This window comes from Ambystoma mexicanum, chromosome 9, assembly GCF_040938575.1.
Source record: "Ambystoma mexicanum isolate Mex_15411 chromosome 9, UKY_AmexF1_1, whole genome shotgun sequence".
In the NCBI taxonomy this organism is placed as follows: Eukaryota; Metazoa; Chordata; class Amphibia; order Caudata; family Ambystomatidae; genus Ambystoma; species Ambystoma mexicanum.
Window position 1 is genome coordinate 262,912,852 of NC_090931.1, and position 18,372 is coordinate 262,931,223.

Consider the following 18,372-nt stretch of genomic DNA (forward strand, 5'->3'; position numbering starts at 1 on the left):
AACAATAACCCATGCTCTATAGACCACTTTGAAGTGTACATGGTCTTTGGCACCTCTTGGCCTTTATCGCTCCCTGACAGCTCCACTTGCCAGCGCAAGTACCCCGGTGCGAACTGCCTTTGATAGGGCGGGGGGTGGATTGGGGCGGTGGTCGTGCAGACAAGACACAGGAAGACTCGTGAATGGAGACACACTTATGTGGATTGCAGGGGGGCCGTCCAGCGTGAGGGGGATGCTTGGCAGGAGACACGGGGTCTGGAGGTAGACATGGGAACAACAACCCACGCTCTATAGACCACTTTGAAGTGTACATGGTCTTTGGCACCTCTTGGCCTTTATCGCTCCCTGACAGCTCCACTTGCCAGCGCAAGTACCCCGGTGCGAACTGCCTTTGATAGGGCGGGGGGTGGATTGGGGCGGTGGTCGTGCAGACAAGACACAGGAAGACTCGTGAATGGAGACACACTTATGTGGATTGCAGGGGGGCCGTCCAGCGTGAGGGGGATGCTTGGCAGGAGACACGGGGTCTGGAGGTAGACATGGGAACAACAACCCATGCTCTATAGACCACTTTGAAGTGTACATGGTCTTTGGCACCTCTTGGCCTTTATCGCTCCCTGACAGCTCCACTTGCCAGCGCAAGTACCCCGGTGCGAACTGCCTTTGATAGGGCGGGGGGTGGATTGGGGCGGTGGTCGTGCAGACAAGACACAGGAAGACTCGTGAATGGAGACACACTTATGTGGATTGCAGGGGGGCCGTCCAGCGTGAGGGGGATGCTTGGCAGGAGACACGGGGTCTGGAGGTAGACATGGGAACAATAACCCATGCTCTATAGACCACTTTGAAGTGTACATGGTCTTTGGCACCTCTTGGCCTTTATCGCTCCCTGACAGCTCCACTTGCCAGCGCAAGTACCCCGGTGCGAACTGCCTTTGATAGGGCGGGGGGTGGATTGGGGCGGTGGTCGTGCAGACAAGACACAGGAAGACTCGTGAATGGAGACACACTTATGTGGATTGCAGGGGGGCCATCCAGCGTGAGGGGGATGCTTGGCAGGAGACACGGGGTCTGGAGGTAGACATGGGAACAACAACCCACGCTCTATAGACCACTTTGAAGTGTACATGGTCTTTGGCACCTCTTGGCCTTTATCGCTCCCTGACAGCTCCACTTGCCAGCGCAAGTACCCCGGTGCGAACTGCCTTTGATAGGGCGGGGGGTGGATTGGGGCGGTGGTCGTGCAGACAAGACACAGGAAGACTCGTGAATGGAGACACACTTATGTGGATTGCAGGGGGGCCGTCCAGCGTGAGGGGGATGCTTGGCAGGAGACACGGGGTCTGGAGGTAGACATGGGAACAACAACCCATGCTCTATAGACCACTTTGAAGTGTACATGGTCTTTGGCACCTCTTGGCCTTTATCGCTCCCTGACAGCTCCACTTGCCAGCGCAAGTACCCCGGTGCGAACTGCCTTTGATAGGGCGGGGGGTGGATTGGGGCGGTGGTCGTGCAGACAAGACTCGTTTGCCGCAGGGCCTCACCAAGGAGAGGCCATCTAACTGCATGTAAGAGGCAGGCTGCAGGATCTAGTACATGGAAGGCAGGGGGGTGAGTTTATAAATACCTCACCCTCCCAGGAGAATATATGGGTGCAGTTCACCCTGGAGACCCTGGATCCCTAGGCAGTTAGTCAGCAGCAGGCTGGCCTGTGGTGGCAAGGCGGCACGGGCCAGAGGGGGTCATCTCTGTACCCGGTGCCCAAAAGGATGATTTATTATGATCAACCATATTGATTATTTACCTATAACCATGTTTTGTATCAATAAAATCCAACGGCCTTCCTTTTATTGCCAACGCTTCAACAAAGTGGTGTGGTAAGTATTTTTGGGGGAGGAGGCAAGGCCGGGAGGCTTGATGCCAACCCGCAAAATAACATATGTATGTCTGCTGCATATGGGTTCAACGGTTATGTGGATTGAAGGTGGGCGGCCAGCGTGAGGGAGGATGCTGGCCGGAGACATGTGGTGTGACAAGACAAGGTACAGGAAGACTATTCAATGGAGACACACTAGATTCATTTAAAAAATCAAAACAACCATTGTTAAAATATATGTTGGGTTTTATTTTAGATCTTAATTTCAATTGAACATAAATAATAAACATTACACATTGTAAAGTTGCGGTTGCAGCACATCCAGGGAAAATCCGCGGTATTGTCCACTGTCGCTGGGGAAATGTTGTCTAATGGCAAGTACCGCACAGGCAGGTATTACTCTCCGAACGCGGTGTCCGAGCCTCCCGTGAAGCCACCAAGTGAAGCAACGATAGGCCACCAGCCTGTACCACCTGTGAAAATGAAAGATGCAAACTGTATTAAAATGACAACTTTCTTATCACTGTCGATTCAGGTAAAAAATGTCATTCTGCTTTGGAAAAAATTCTATCTAGAAAATGCACAACATGGAACCAATTTACATGCATTCGAATGATATGTAGATGTAGTTTTATATGTGGGAGACGACCATGAAATAGTAGTGGCATCACTGACATCACAACCAGAGTATACTTACTCGTTACTCGGATTACGCGGACCAACAGTGCCGCAAAGTTCGTGCATAAGCACCATCATCATCCTCAACACGGTCCGTGAGAGGCAGGCTTCCCTGAACTCTGGCAGCTCGGTGATGCATTGCGGACTTGGCTCGCCTTCCGAAATGTAGGCCAAGCACCCGGAATTTTCACGGCAGCAGCAGTTCTCCTCATCAGTTGGCATTAGCTCGCACCGATTGCACGTGCACCAGGTGGAGATGCCGTCCATGCGACATGGTCCAGGCTCTTCATCCGTTGACTGGTCCTCCCAACTGCCGTCCGAATCCCCATCGTTTTCGCGTGCTTGCCTTTCCAGTAGTTCTTCCTCGGTGTACTCGGGCTCGTACATATACGGCATTATTGTAGCCATTGTGTGGTAAAGAAAGTAAAATAATTTACAGAGATGGTACAGGTGTTCACAAGGCCTAGAAGCGGCGAAGGTAGCTGACCAGAGCACAGAAACGAGTCACAGAATACTCAAAGTAACACAGCGAGAGTAATGGAATCGAAAATCTGCTGCTGTGTGTTGTGAAACGGTGTGTTTATACTTATTGAGGAAAGAGGCGTCCTGCCATTTCCATGGCGACACTTCATTAGCTGAGGCGCAGCGATTGTTGACACGAAACGTGCTTTGGCGTTGGGAAATGGGCGGTACGCGTCTGCTGATGTCAGGCTCAGGGGCGGGGGATTTGATTTAGTGCCGCAAAAGCAGGTGAGCCAGGGCGATGGGGGGAAATGATAGGATTATCAGAAAATGGCGGCTGATTTCGAGTGCGATAATGGACGAAAAGTCAGGTAAGGTCCATAGGAAAGTTTTCTACCATCTACCGATTTATGCTTAAAAACACATGGCCGAACCGTAGGGACAATAAAAAAAAAGTCCCGGAACTCTCCTTTAAGGATTTAGATTTAGCCGTATTTATTTCTAAATCGTTAACCTGCTGATTATTTCCCATAACGTGAAGGATTTGATCAAATAATGATGCCACCCACCTACACGTAAGGTAGCCACGGTATCTTTTCATAACCAAATATTAGGGGAAAAATATGCTCCTTACACATCTCATTAATCGTATCTGCTTGCTATATGGAGGTTAAATAGGGCTTGCATGCACCCCTGTTTTAAATCACTCTTATGTTAATACATCATTCCTGACTCTACCACAGAGATGCAGCCTAACCGTTACCTCTGTACTCATGGGCAGTACAATTCAAAGTTTTAGAAACCCTCATGTATCCCCAAGAATTGTATTTATTGCATAGTATAGCTTGATGAATGCGGCCAAAAGATGCATTCAAATCAAGGGATGTTACATTCCCTGTGGAAGCGCTTTTTTTCTTGGGCTTCTATCTTTTTAAAGTTATCTTCTAACCCCTTGTGGTCCCTGTGTTTCCACGGAGCCCCATGTGTCCAGTCTCTAGGGCCCAATCTGAAGGCTTTTTTTATGATCAATACTGCAATACGTCTCTGCATAAATCCAGCAAAGTAATGGGTCTATAATGATTTGGTATTTCTCCTTATAGGTAGAAGTGATATTTGCATGAGACCATGACAAGGGATCAATAGAGGAGGTCTTTTAAAAATCACCACAAATGTTTTCAGTATCGTATTCTTGCTTTAAAGGTTTTTCTTTCCGGGTGATGGAGAAATCAACATTTTGATTTCCATCCTTATTTTCTTCATGCTACACAGTTGCTCTTCCACTCTGCAACCTCTGGGGAAATCTCCTTTGAGTGTAATGCATCCCTGGTAAAACAACCCTTCGCCTCTGTGTGAGTGGTCAGCAACAATCCGCTATGGGAATGACAGTCGTTCCGCTTCACACATACTGCGTAACAAAGCCTACACGTATTGCCATATAAGGGCTTATGCCTAGGTTCATTATGCTGCAAAGAGAAGATGCATGCGACAATAACACACTTTTCATAATCCTTATGCTTGAACACAGATGTTACAGCTGTTTCTGGGCTGCCTTCAGAGTTAGGTATCTAGTAGCACCTTTGACTCAGTTTCAGTCAATGCACAGAGTAAAAGGTACACATCCTTAGAGGAACCCAGGCTGTCCTTTCACATCGGTTTGCTTCTCAAATCAAGTAACTCGTGACCCTTGATTTTAACCACCATTTCTCATATACAATGTTTTCTTTTTCTCCACCTCAGGCCAACCTGAACAATCACGAACCTACCTATTGAATTCAGGATAAATCGGGTAAATAAAAATGCCTTTTCCTATTTTTCTGTAATATATTAATCACAAATCCTGTATTATAAATGTGCAGCCTACTAGTATATACTGTAACCTAATTTCCTTAGAACGATTTCAAATTGATTAAGCCCTCAAATAAGATTGTATACCTTGTTATGCCTGGTGAAGATTTGTTGTGTCTTGTGATGACTTTTTATGACTTGCTCTGCATTGCTAAGCCTATTTTCCCTTGTTATGCTTTGCTGGTCTACATTATGTTGCGCTATACCAGGGTGTGAACCAAACGCAGCCCCCCGCCTCACATGGTATCACCGTATTATGTGGCAGAATATATACCATGCACTTGGAACTGACACAGACCTCCCATCCCCTCACACACACACACACACACACAGAAAAAACATTGCACGGTGCAACCTTAGCAAGAGATTGCATATCCTATTAAATTCTGCCTTTTGTTAAATGTTTACTATACTCCATTGTTTCCGTCAATGGCGTTTATTAAGCAGTTTTGGACTAGACCATCCAGAAACCCAGAACTAGGCAAGCTTGCACAGTCAGCCAGCCTGAAGTGCTACAAGGCCATACCAGTGGCAGCTAAGAATTCTACAACCGAAAACAAACTAAGTGCCCACAACTTAGGGACACTCCCCTTTAATACACACCTATCTGTGATGAAGAAAAACTTCAACCAATATTTAAGTCTGTATCTTGAGACTTGGTAATCAATAGTTTTTTCTCTATAAAGAAGGTACTCTATAGATTTGGAACTTTGTATTTATATTCACTATTTTACTTGATAAAAACATGAGCGACATCAACATTCAATATTATATCATGTTATCAAAAACAAAACAGAATTCATTACTTTTCAAAATTACATTCAATTATTTGTAACAATGACAACAAACTTTTTTCTGTACAAAGAGATCAACGCGTTTCGAGAATTCCATCTCTTCTTCAGGTGCAAAAGAATAATTAAACTTCATTTTTCAACATCATTTCTAAACAAAAAAATTCAAAGAGAGAGTATGTCAGAAATGTTGCCTCATGTCCATCCAACTGTGTTAGATCAAACTACATTATCATGAGAGTGCATATTTTCTAGGTCTTTATACTTCACCTATTATTTCTTAACGGAGTTGCAAGCCGATATACTTCTTAAATAGTTCAACAGTTGTAGAAAATTACAGGAAGAGGCCCCTGTAAAAGACACCTATTTGAAGTATTAGGAATCCTAATTAGTTGAGTTATAATTAGATTAAAAAGGTATATACAACTTGGGATGTAACAAGATTCTTCTTAAAGTGTCGTGGCATTGAGTTTACCTTAGTTTAAAGATATCAGACTCACAGTTTTAAAGGTCCTGTCTTAGCGATCATCTGTTCTGAAATGGAGACAATCTGTATCCGTAGCTTCGTATCCAAGCCGTATGACTCATGGTTTGGCCGTACAACACAAAGCAGGCAGAATGGAAAAAGCATTGATGTTTTATGCGAGATCAATGCAAAAGCTATACAAAATGTGCACATCTGTACCGCTTTTGTATTTAATTTGATATTACTTTCTTCATTGGATTATTATAATTATTTATACAGGGATCCATAAACATAATTCTATCCAGACCACATGACCATCATATGGCCTCATAGTACCTGCTACTCAATAGTAATTGGGTATCCTGTCCGATAAGTGGTTGAGGGTTCTAATGCGACCAGTGTCAGCACTCTTACCACCTTCTTGATATCCCTATGTCGCAGGAGAAATGCAGGAACACGCACTCTTGGGCTGGCAATACTCTGTAAGCATCTGGGATAGACATTGATGTGGATGAGGCAGAACATTCTCACTGAAGATTGTTCGGAAATGAGGTGCTTACGTCCAGCTTTGTTCAGATAAGCAGCGACCTCTCACGTTTGGCCTGGAGCATCACAGAGATGATCCCGTGCAAATGAAAAGCACAAATCATTCAAGGCACCTCACACATGCTTTATACATCTCGAGATTTAAGCTTTGACAATCAGTTGTAAGATGTAAAGTACAAAAGTGAGATTCTCACAGATTCCCTGATTTGCTCCGGTGCAAATCTTAGTGAATCAGGGTAATTTTGGAATGTGCAAATATTGTTCAACACTGTTTTTCTCTGTAATATTGATTCACCACTGACTGTGCATTTTTTGATTCTCTTGTTTGTGTACATACCCTTTTAAACTATAAATAGAAGTTAAAGATTGTTCAGATAGAACAGCCCCAACATCTGGACTGCTGTTTACTTCATTGGCGAGCTCTGATACCTCTGATATTCATAATTAAAAGCTGATTTCTTGCCGCAACCACTCACTTTCTGTTTGAACAGGGAGCTTTTTGAAATGCCTACAGAACACGTCTTAGATTTTGACAGGAGGTTCTCAGGATCAATGTTGCTACATCAGCTCACTAGAAAACTTTCAGTTAAGCCGTCCTGTGTGCATTCATATCCTCTAACATGACTGTTGTAGTGAAACTTTGTACCTTTAAAATATAGATGTGAACTAAATTAAAGGGGTCTTGTGCTTGGCACATTGATGAATCCTGAGAATGACTGGACCTGTGTTACAAACTTCAGTGGTTGCTACAAGCCAATGTTCTGAGCTGAAAATTAGTCCCATTCCCTGGCTCACGGCTGTTCTCTTTCTTTTTTTAAAAAAACGAAGAACAAATAAAAGAAATACAAACCTTTTCTTGTGCTTGGTCTTTCCAAGCTGCTGCACTGGGCGGTGCTAGTTCTATTTCTGCTTTCATATGGGTGCGTACTAAAGAAGGAAAAAGGACTAACATGGCCTGGGTGCAGAGTGGAAGGTGAAAAGACAACAAAAGGTACATTTTAATTAAAACAAATTCTTTTTTTGAACGTGCGTTATCTTCTGTGCTTTCCACTGGAGAACGTGCCTGTACTAATGGTAGATAGATAACACCCAGCCGGACGGCCGTCGAGCCGTTAACGATGCAGCGATACCCACCTCATCTCAATGTGGTAAGCCATTAAGCTTTGACAGACCACCCTGCAGGGTAGTACCAGCTATTTAATATATCTGTATTATAAATACTACTGCCTCTCCAAGAGCCAGGAGGAAAACCTTTTGGTGCTGTGCTAGTGACCCATCTAGAGCTACTCCAGGTGCTGAAAACCTTTTATTGAACCCCTTTGCATTAGAAAGAGTAAACAAAACCAGTGATATGAAGGTAACTCTTTTGTAATGATTTCTACAAACATCTGTGTTTAAAGTAAAACAAAATATTGTTTACACCACGTGGGTGTAACATATGTCTGTGGGATCTCATTACAAAAAAATATTGAGTTTTGAATATGATAATCCAAAATGCACACACAACACTTAAACCTGGTACTAAATACTCTTAGGTACATAGGATATCTATCTATCTACGGAGGCCTCAGAGCACTGACAAGACAGATAGGAACATAAAACACAATGGGGCCTAAGCTGTAAGGACTGCAGCCTTCTTAATTGTTACCATTATCAAAAATAAAGATATTTAGGCCTTTCTTGAAATGAAATGGCGATGGTATTGTCCTCAGAAAAATAGGCAATGCATTCCACAGCCCAGACATCAAAGCTGGTACCTCCAAGCTTTTTTAGATGGAAGCGTGAACAGACCAGGAGTGCATCCATATTAGACTAGAAAGTTCGTTTTATGGGTGCCCTTTGAATGCGTGAGCAGAGATACAAAGGGGCATCATCCGACAGGCACTTGTAAACTAGGGAGTTCATCTTATACTGTACTCTTTGCTCCACAAGGAGCCAGAGTAACATCCGACAAGCTTCCGACGCATGCGCTCGTTTGCCGAGCCCACATACCGTACGAACCGCTCCATTCTGTACAGTTTGCAGTTTCATAATATTGGCCTTTGAGGTGCCAACCAGCAAATCTTTACAGTAGTCAAGCTTCGCATTGACCGTGGCAGATGCCACTATTGCCGTGTTCTTCTTGGACAGACAAGTTTCTATATGCCATTGCAATTTATTCATATATGAGCATGATGAGCTCAAATGTGCCACATGCTTGTTAGATGTTAGTTGAGAATCTAAGTAGACTCCCAATGTTTTAACATGCTGAGCATCAGAGATTATATTATCTGCAATCAGGAAATGACTGTATTCGGGATCCATTTTCTTTAACCTTGCACCAGTCCCAATGATCAACAAATCAGTCTTCTCATTGTTAAGAGCTAAAGAGTTTCGCGCCATCAATGACTGGATTGCCAAGAAGACTTGGTTGACCCTTTCCACATCCTTGCCATGGACCCCACAAAAATCAAGTAAAATCTGGGTGTCATCCGCATAATTAGTGAACTGTACACCCAGACTGTCCAACAAGTTACATAAGGACTTGATATAAACGTTAAACAGTAGGGGGGAGAGACGAGATCCCTGCGGGACATCGCAAGTCAAAAGCACAGGAGAAGATTGATAATCATTTTTAATGACTCTCGCTTGTCTAGGCCCAGGAAAGGATCTAAACCACCTTGCGGCAGTGTCTGAACATATCCCTATTGTAACAAGTCGTTCAATCAGCAGCTTGTGGTTGACCAAGTCAAAAGCAGCCGATAAGTCGAGTAACAAGAGTAGTACAATCTGATCTTCCTCAGCACTTTTTTAAATATTTGATGCTATAAGCGTGCCATGTTTCATGTGAAAACCCGACTGGCTAACCCCAGTATTCTGTGTTGTTCAGTAAATTCACAATACTGGCGATAGGTAATTCTGTCAAAGATTTTCAACAGAACCGGCACATTGGTTATGGGGCGAAAGTTGGCGGCTACAGTTGGATCCAGATTATCTTTTTTTTAAAGTGGAGAAATCCAAGCTTCCAACAGACAATTTGGAACCTGTGCTTCAGACAATGCCATATTGATCCGTTTTGTTACCCACATTATTAATGGAAGAATACAGTTTTCAAACAAAGAAGCAGGAAACATGTCACCTCTACAGGACACCGGTTGCAAGGCTCGCACAATATCTAGAACCTCGGATTCCGATAGCTCCTTAAAGGAGAAAAGAGCCATTGAGTCTGGAGATTCTTTTGTGGCAGCCTAAAATTGAGGTTCAGCCACTTGTTCCCCTAACAACATAACACACTTAGCTATAGCATGTTGGTGGAAAACAACTTTCTGAGGGAACTCATCCTGAATGTTCTGACACCAAGCGTCATCAACCACAAAGTTAGATCTCATGGTCTTTCCCTCCAATTCACGCAGGATAGAAATGTTCATGTGAACTAGATTTTGCAGTAGTGATTCTGACATTAGAATTACCTTCCTTGGCTATCAAAATAGCCTCTTTATAATTTTTGACAGCCACTTTATAGGCCACACGTGTGAAGTCACAGGAGTTCTTTCTCCAGCTCCATTCAGATGTACGTTTATTTTTCCTAACAACAATTGTCTCAGTGTTGAACCAATAATTATGCTTGGATATCTTTTTTGGCCTAAAAGAACGTAAAGGGGCCAGGGTATCCAAAGCTCTGTTAGTGATTATTCTAAAGTGCTTTGTAAGATTTTCCAAAGACCTGTCATTGGGTATACTAGCCAATTGGGGGAGCACCATAGATGAGAAAGCCTCAGAAGTCACATTTCTGGTATTTCTAACCATGACACGGTTTCTCCTCAAAATAGAGAAGAACCAAAGAATGTGGCAGTAAAAGACTTCGGGCCTTATTCATTGAACATTTTCCTATGGGATTGCACCATTATAAAACACTTCCATGCATCAGGCCCTAAAGGTAATAGATGCATGGTCAGACCAAGGACAAGCATCCACTGTAACATGTGAGATGCTAATATTTCTGGTTAATATCCAATCCAGGACATGTTCTTCAATATGTGTAAGTCTTTACATTTGGTGAGAAGCCAGATACTTCCACCAAATTCAAGAGAGACACTGCATCCAAATCCAAAGCATTGTCTGCATAAATTAGAGTCCCCAAGTACAGGAACATGAGGGGATGACTTCAAGGAAGCACCCAAAATAGCCAGCAATTGCTCTTCAAAATCTACTGTTTTATTGGGTGGCCTATACAGTACTAATATACTCAGGGTAGATGTTGCATTAATATTGCGTTTAACCATCATAATCTAGATCCGATATTGCTGTAGTGTGGACTTTTAGATGATCTTTATAAATCAGGGCAACTCCCCGACACCTAGACCTACCACTGTCAACTTGTATAATGTTGTATCCATCTGGAGTAGCAGCATGGAGCCAAGTCTCCATAACCGCAAACAGATCAACCTGCGCCTCAAGTATATAATCTGCAAGTTCTGCTGCATGACAGCAAGGACGTCATTTGGGGGTCCCCAGGGGCCGCAACTGTGACCCCTGAGATCTCCCTTGCTACACCTGTGGTCTCACTTGCTACTATACAATAAAGGCTAGACTCATAAAGGTTTGTCCCAGGCACACTTCAGGGGGTGAGTCACTGGTCTGATCTTAAACACCTAAAATTCACAATGCAGACAAACTTCCAAAAAGCATTTAGAGTAGAATAAGCATCCATTTCGGACTATGTATTTTGCTTTTTACAAGTTGCAGTTATAGCATGTTTTTTTATTCTGCCGTTGTCTCTTTTACGTTCATCACAAGACATTCCATCTCGGTGTCCTCGGTCACTTGACAAAATGCTTGTGTCTAAAAGCTGATGTACAGTGTAGACATGTTTTACCATAGCACATAAAGTGACCCTTGATTTTATTGTGCCACAATTAATACTTTGTTGAAATGTGTCTATCTTTGCTGGCATGCTATTCAGGATGTTTGTTTGCATGTATGAGGTAACGAGTGCCCAGAGTACGCGATGGTGTGTGAGTGCGTTGCTTTCCCTGATCTACTCTAAATTCTTTAATACACAGTTATTAACCCTCCCAATGATATGTATTTTGCCAACCTCTGAAGCCTGTAAATTAGATCCACGCAGGCTTGACATGTGGCCATCTTTGCACCACACCTGCAGATGAAGTGGCCTGCTGTTAAATCTCAGTTACCAGTTTAATGATATCCACTACAGAATGTAATTAGCTTTCTGACTTTGAGAACATTTAGTCATGTAATTGCTCATTTAACTATAGCTGGTAAGATAGCTATAGACGGTAGGATAGCTTAGTGGGTTGTGCGCTCGCTGCTGTGATGTGTGTGTGATCTGCAGGTTGCAGGTTCGAATCCCGGCAAGGCCAACTCAGCCTTTCATCCTTCTCAGGTGTATAAATGAGTACCAACACAGGTTGGGTGATGCATGTATATTTGTTCCATATAAACTAAAGTGCTAAATAATACAGCATTATCATTTGGCCTTGGACGTCTTCTTGCATTCACAGTAACTTGGTAATATGGGCCTATACACACTGATATTAATGCTACATATGGTTATCCAGTCTTGTATACAATGTATATCACATTACAGTGATATCGTAAGCATATGTTTCGTAGTATACTTAGGAACAATGCTACGTGATGCCACTTCCAGCTTTGTCAAGGGGTGCAAGATCGTGTTTCATTGCTTCCCATGATGTCACTTCGGGGTGGGGTCAAGACATCACTTCCTGTGATGTCATCAGATGTCAAGAGTCGTGTGATGTCACGTCCGCTACCCCTGGCATTTTGGTGACATCCCTGCATGACAGACTAAGGATCTAGCATTTAATAAGGCAATTTGTAAGGATGCTGAGGGGTCTACTACTGGACGGAAATTAGGCATAGCTTTAGGGACCTCATACGCCTGTACAGACACCTTTTATCAGAGGGTTAACATCTAACATACTGGACATAGGAATATCCAATTCAGTGGACACAAAAGGCTTAACATTAGGTTCTGCCACAGAAGTTAGTTGCACAACTTGTTTAAGACTAGAAGTACAGGTGGGTTGGTGTACACTTTCATTACACGAAACTAAGACGTATCAAAGTTCATGGATAGATAGCTTGTGTACAACTCCAGGTGTTCTCGCATGTTGGGTTCCAATCCAGTAGCCATAAAGTAATCTAGTTGCAGCATATTTCGGAATTAGTCTACTTTAAAAGAGGTTTTCCAACATTATAATGTACTCTGGTTGAAAGGGGGCAAGCTCACCTTTTTTTACATAAGAATCAGAGCACAAATACGCTCCCAATGTATCCCAGACGAGAACCGACACAAACCGGGTACGTGCGCCGCTGCTCACGCACCTGCTGAGTGGCCTAAATACCCTGCGGCTGCTGGGTAATGTAGTTTATAGCGATCTGCTCACAACATGAATGTAGAGCGTTGTGAGAGCTGTACTCTAACAGGCACTAAAAGGATTACAATTATTAAAACAGTCTCATTCCCAGCTAATATGGACACAGAAAAATTCCCCACTCACCTCCCAGAGATTTTAAAATGCAAGTTGGAGCAAAACGTATATAGCACAATTAATTCCTAAAAACAAGTACTAGTATCACAAATAAAATATCAGCTAGCTGATCAATGAATGGTGCTCGTGTAACACAGGGATGCTCATAACAATTTAATCTGTCACATATACTCTTACAGTTAATAGCCATTTGTAGAGTGCTAAATTGCCATTGGCAAGATTTGCAAGGAAATTAGTGTTGCCATTATAACAGTGAACATATCACAAAACGAAAGGATTCCATACTTCCGAAGTTCACTTTCAGTTTTTCACAGCTGGGTTGAGATTTGTCTGTAAGTGACCTGCCAAATTGCATCAAGATGTAGGAGTTCCGAAAATTGTTTTCAGACCATATGTTCCTCAAACGATGGACTACAGTCATTCACAAAGATTTGCACTGCAGCAATCGAAGAGACGCCCTTGAGCATCTCTGACTTGCTTTAGTGAAGCAAATCTGGAGACGCCCTTGAGCATCTCTGACTGGCACTTGCTACCTTATACATAATTCACTAAAAGTGAAGCAAATCTGGAGACGCCCTTGAGCATCTCTGACTTGCACTTGCTACCTTATACATAATTCACTAAAAGTGAAGCAAATCTGGAGACGCCCTTGAGCATCTCTGACTTGCACTTGCTACCTTATACATAATTCACTAAAAGTGAAGCAAATCTGGAGACGCCCTTGAGCATCTCTGACTTGCACTTGCTACCTTATACATAATTCACTAAAAGTGAAGCAAATCTGGAGACGCCCTTGAGCATCTCTGACTGGCACTTGCTACCTTATACATAATTCACTAAAAGTGAAGCAAATCTGGAGACGCCCTTGAGCATCTCTGACTGGCACTTGCTACCTTATACCTAATTCACTAAAAGTGAAGCAAGTCTGGAGACGCCCTTGAGCATCTCTGACTGGCACTTGCTACCTTATACCTAATTCACTAAAAGTGGAGCAAGTCTGGAGACGCCCTTGAGCATCTCTGACTTGCACTTGCTACACCTAATTCACTAAAAGTGGAGCAAATCTGGAGATGCCTAGAGCATCTTGGAGATACACGCAAATTCGATTCACAAAGATTTGCTGAAAGGCATCTTTATATTTTCTCCAGGTATACATGTTGCAAATAAAACACAAGGCAGCACGAGCAGGTGTAAATCTCCGGTTTCGCTCCAGTGCAAACATTTGTGACTCACGTTGATTATTTTTACAATAGACTGACTTCTGAGTTAGTGACACTCATTTTATCCCAGCCAAGTATATCAGTGCTATATGCGTTTAGCCTGCTAAGTATAGGTAACAGCTTGACGTGGTGTGCATTGGGGTATTTGTTAATGCTGACTCGAGGGCCTATAATTCCTAGTACAATTTGTAATTAACCAGCAAATAATGCAATTCTCTGAACTTCAGTCTTGTCATTGCAGCCAAACGTTGTTGTAAGCAGGGGTGTTACTAGGTCAGGAAAAGATCTGGGGCTACGCTAATGTCAGGACTGTCGGTATTCGGGGCTAACTAGCCTTTTGGTTGTAGCCTCTGAGCTTCTATCCGGGGCTACAACTGAAAGACCTGGGGCTGTAGCCCCCTCAGCCCCCCCCGCCCCAGCAATGCCTCTGGTTGTAAGTACAATTTCTTTCATAATAACGATCTTTCTGGACTCATCGATCAATGACAGAGTTGTGCTTGGCAGCAAGGGGTTAAGTGAATAGGATGTTGTGTTTAAAAAGTATATCTTGAACAATGGTTTTGAAGTTAAAAGTGGAGTTACTTGGTCATTGCCTGTGCCCTTTTATTTTGCACAAAGTACATAAGGCTGGAGGCTGTATCAAAGCACCATGAAAAAAGCTGGATGCTAGAATTCTCTGGACTAATAACCGTAACTGAAAATGAAGTGGTGAACATGAACAATGAAAAAACATTTAAACAAAGCAAGTAAAATAACTATTTATGTATTTAACTTGTTTTTCATAAAAGGGAAAATCCTGTTGAAATAAATGTATTTGTGTTAAAAATATGCCACTGGTTTCCTATACATTTATACATTTAGAACTACGGGGACCCCTCCCTTATATGTACCCTCAGCTTTATATCATTTGTGTTTATCTCTTTCATCCATGAGGGTATATTTTCAAAACAGGGATATCCCTCTGCACTCCCAAGTACCTTTCAAACACTCCTCTGCCCTCCAATGTGCCAGTAAACCAAACTGACCCATAAGGACCCTTGTTTTCGTTTTGATACATTTGCTCATTTTTATTACATATTAAAGTTGGCTGGTTTTTTGCTTCCTTCATTTTAAGCTTAGTTATTGTTATGGCAAGTTATGTGTAGCTCAATATTTTTAGCACTCTTTGTTTTGGTTCTATTTTTTTGAATGTGTACAATATAGAACCAGGTTCACGAAGATTTGAACTGGAATAAATCAGAGGCGTTTGTGAGCCCCTCCCGTCTGGCCCTGCTACTTTATATCTGATTGACGAAGCCTAAAACTGGAGCCAAGGTGGAGAGAACTCTAGCATCTCTGAGATGCCCGTGAGCATTTTTATTTATTTATTGTGTGCTTGTTAAGCACTTACACAGGAAGTAAATACTGTTTCAAAACACCCACAGGGCAACAGGGAGGGGACAAGGGATGAGAAACAATTAAAATACATAAAATAAATATTAAATACAGTGGGGGGGATGAACCTACTATGCCTTGTGAGTGTTCAGAATGTGCAAGTGCAGAAGGGAGAGGGAATGGGGTAGGTGCTGGGGTGCTCATGGGTGAGTAATAGGTGAAGTGCAATGTAAGGTAGGTGAGAGCCTCCAAGGGTGGAGGCTGTGCCGAGGCAAGTGCGAGTCAGGGCCCCGAGGATGCACAAAGGCCCTGAACACCAAACAAGCAACTGTGAGACTAGCAGAGGAGAGAGGGAGGGAAGGAAGAGTTAAAGAGGAAGGTCTTGAAGATCTTCCGGAATTTAAGAAAGCCCCGCTCAAGACAAAGAGGGCGAGAGAGGCTGTTCCAAAGAAGGGAGCCAACTGAGGAAAGCGATTGACTTCCTGTCCTCTGTTTAGCGATACACTTCACACACAAGGAGTTGGTGCCAGAGGAGTACGGAGCGCTAGAGGGGGAACATTTAGTAAGAGTTGCAGATAGTGTGGTCCCTGGCCCCAGACAGCCTTGTGGATGATACAGAGGGATTTGAATTTAATCCGTGAAGCAACCAGGAGCCAGTGAAGACATTTTAGGGCACACTGGATGCAGTCTTTGGCTTGAGGCCAAGGATAAGTCTTGCTGCCCTATTCTGGATTATCTGCAGAGGTTGCAGAGTGAAGAAAGGTAGATTCAGGAGGAGGCTATTGTAATAGTTCAGCCCAGAGAGAACCAGGGCTGGGTTAACATTAAGCTTCTTGGGGAAGGTGAGAAGAGGTAGAATTCCTTTGAGAAGGAAGAGCTGAAAATAGGACTTATTGGCAATGTCCGGAGTGTGATGGAGGAAGGAGAGAGAGAGAGAATTCAAAGTTGAACTCCAAGGTTTCTGACTTCAGAAGGAGCAGGAGGAGAGCCCATGAAAGAATGCCAGAGTGAGTCAGGTGCAGGGGTCCCAATCGGAAGGATCTCAGTTTTGCTTGCATTGAGGCAGAGATCATTGGAAGTGCATCAGTCCTGGATGGCATCTCCGCTTGGTCCTGATACCTCATACCTGATTCACGAAACCTAAAACTGGAGCAAACCTGGAGATGCCTGAAGCAAATCTTTCAGAATCACATGTGCAGAGATGTGGCAGCCTTTGTGAATCAGGTACCAGGTAGCAGTTGCAAATCAGAAACACTCCTGGACATCTCTGGTTTCCGCTAGTGCAAATCCGTGAGAATAAGGCCCATAATGATTATACCGCATCACCGTGGGGAATAACGTTTTAACTTTCACAGTGCTTTTCATGGTCAGCATCATTTTTTTCTTTTACCAGTTATAAGCACATTCTTGTGCCATTATTATTTTAGAGGTATTAGCTGTACGCCATTTGGTAATATGAATACATCCACTTATGGGAAGAGCAAATTGTTTCCAAGCTTGTAAATTTGGGATCAAAGGTTGGTATGAAAAGAACCTCAGATCTGCGTGAAATGACTGAATGCAAAAGTCTGACTACCAAAAGTCCAACATGTTTTTTGTTTTGTTTTTCCCCCATTTTTCTGCAAATATATATGTGGGGGGCGACCCTCCCATAGCCCCCAACTAACCCCTATATATTTTTATTAACTTTACCCCCCCACATATATATCTGCAGAAAAATGGGGGTCAGACTTTTGGGGGTCGGACTTTTTGTTCTCGGTCATTTTGTCCTATTCCAAGAACCTCACGAGATTCACAAGAGTACATTTGCATACTTGCCAGCCACACAGTGGGAGTAATACTGAGCAAGTTATTTCACACATTAGCCCCAGAGTACTTAATCCCATTATCATTTCAGGCTTTTCATTGAACTAATGGATAACTGCAGGGTCTGCCAAGATGTAAATATCACCAATGGCTGGGCACATTCCAGCTTCCGCGTGCAGTAGCTACATGTGTGGGCCGTGAATTATTCACTACAGGGGGTGATCATATCTGATGACCACAAGACAATAAATCAGTGTTAGAAGGCAGTGAGGAGAGCCAGCATTATTGTGTTTGTGTGCCCTGTCAGAAACAGTAGCAATACAAGTATTCTTGGTATTATATATATATTTTTTAAACATGGTTTTATTTTATTTTTGTATCTTAACAGTATAAACATCAAAAACATTTCCCCCCACGTTGCCCCCCTCAACACATCTGCCGGAAGAGCAACTTTCCCATCTCATCCCCGAATAGAGGTTCATGATGCGAATATGTCCAATATTCTTATTTTGTGTGGGCACTATTGGACCATATAGTCTGATTGTAAATACGAAAGGACTGATCCCCAATCTTTCTGGAAAGTTTCTTGATTATCCTGAAGTTTATATGTAATCCATTCCATAGTGATCAATGCCCACACCTTCTGCAGCCACTCATAGGTTGTTGGTGGGGACCGTTGTTTCCATTTCTGAGCTATTGCGAGCCATGCTACTATCAACAGCCATGCTTCTGCGAATTTCATGACCTTGTCTCCTACTTGGTTTATATCCATAAACATCCCTTGCAT

At 43.0% G+C, this 18,372-nt stretch overlaps 1 protein-coding gene across 3 annotated transcripts in view; it reads left to right on the forward strand.

The window, feature by feature from the left end:
• The window catches only part of LOC138487944 (calcium/calmodulin-dependent protein kinase kinase 1-like), a 1,547,719-nt gene that overhangs the window by 224,435 nt on the left and 1,304,912 nt on the right, over positions 1-18,372 (forward strand). For 2 of the 3 annotated variants that reach the window (XM_069614593.1, XM_069614594.1), the window contains exon 4: positions 4,757-4,805. The exons of the other annotated variant lie outside the window; for it this stretch is intronic. The gene's annotated coding sequence lies outside the window, so the exon portion shown is untranslated. The remainder of the gene's footprint in view (positions 1-4,756; positions 4,806-18,372) is intronic. 3 annotated transcript variants of the gene reach the window in all.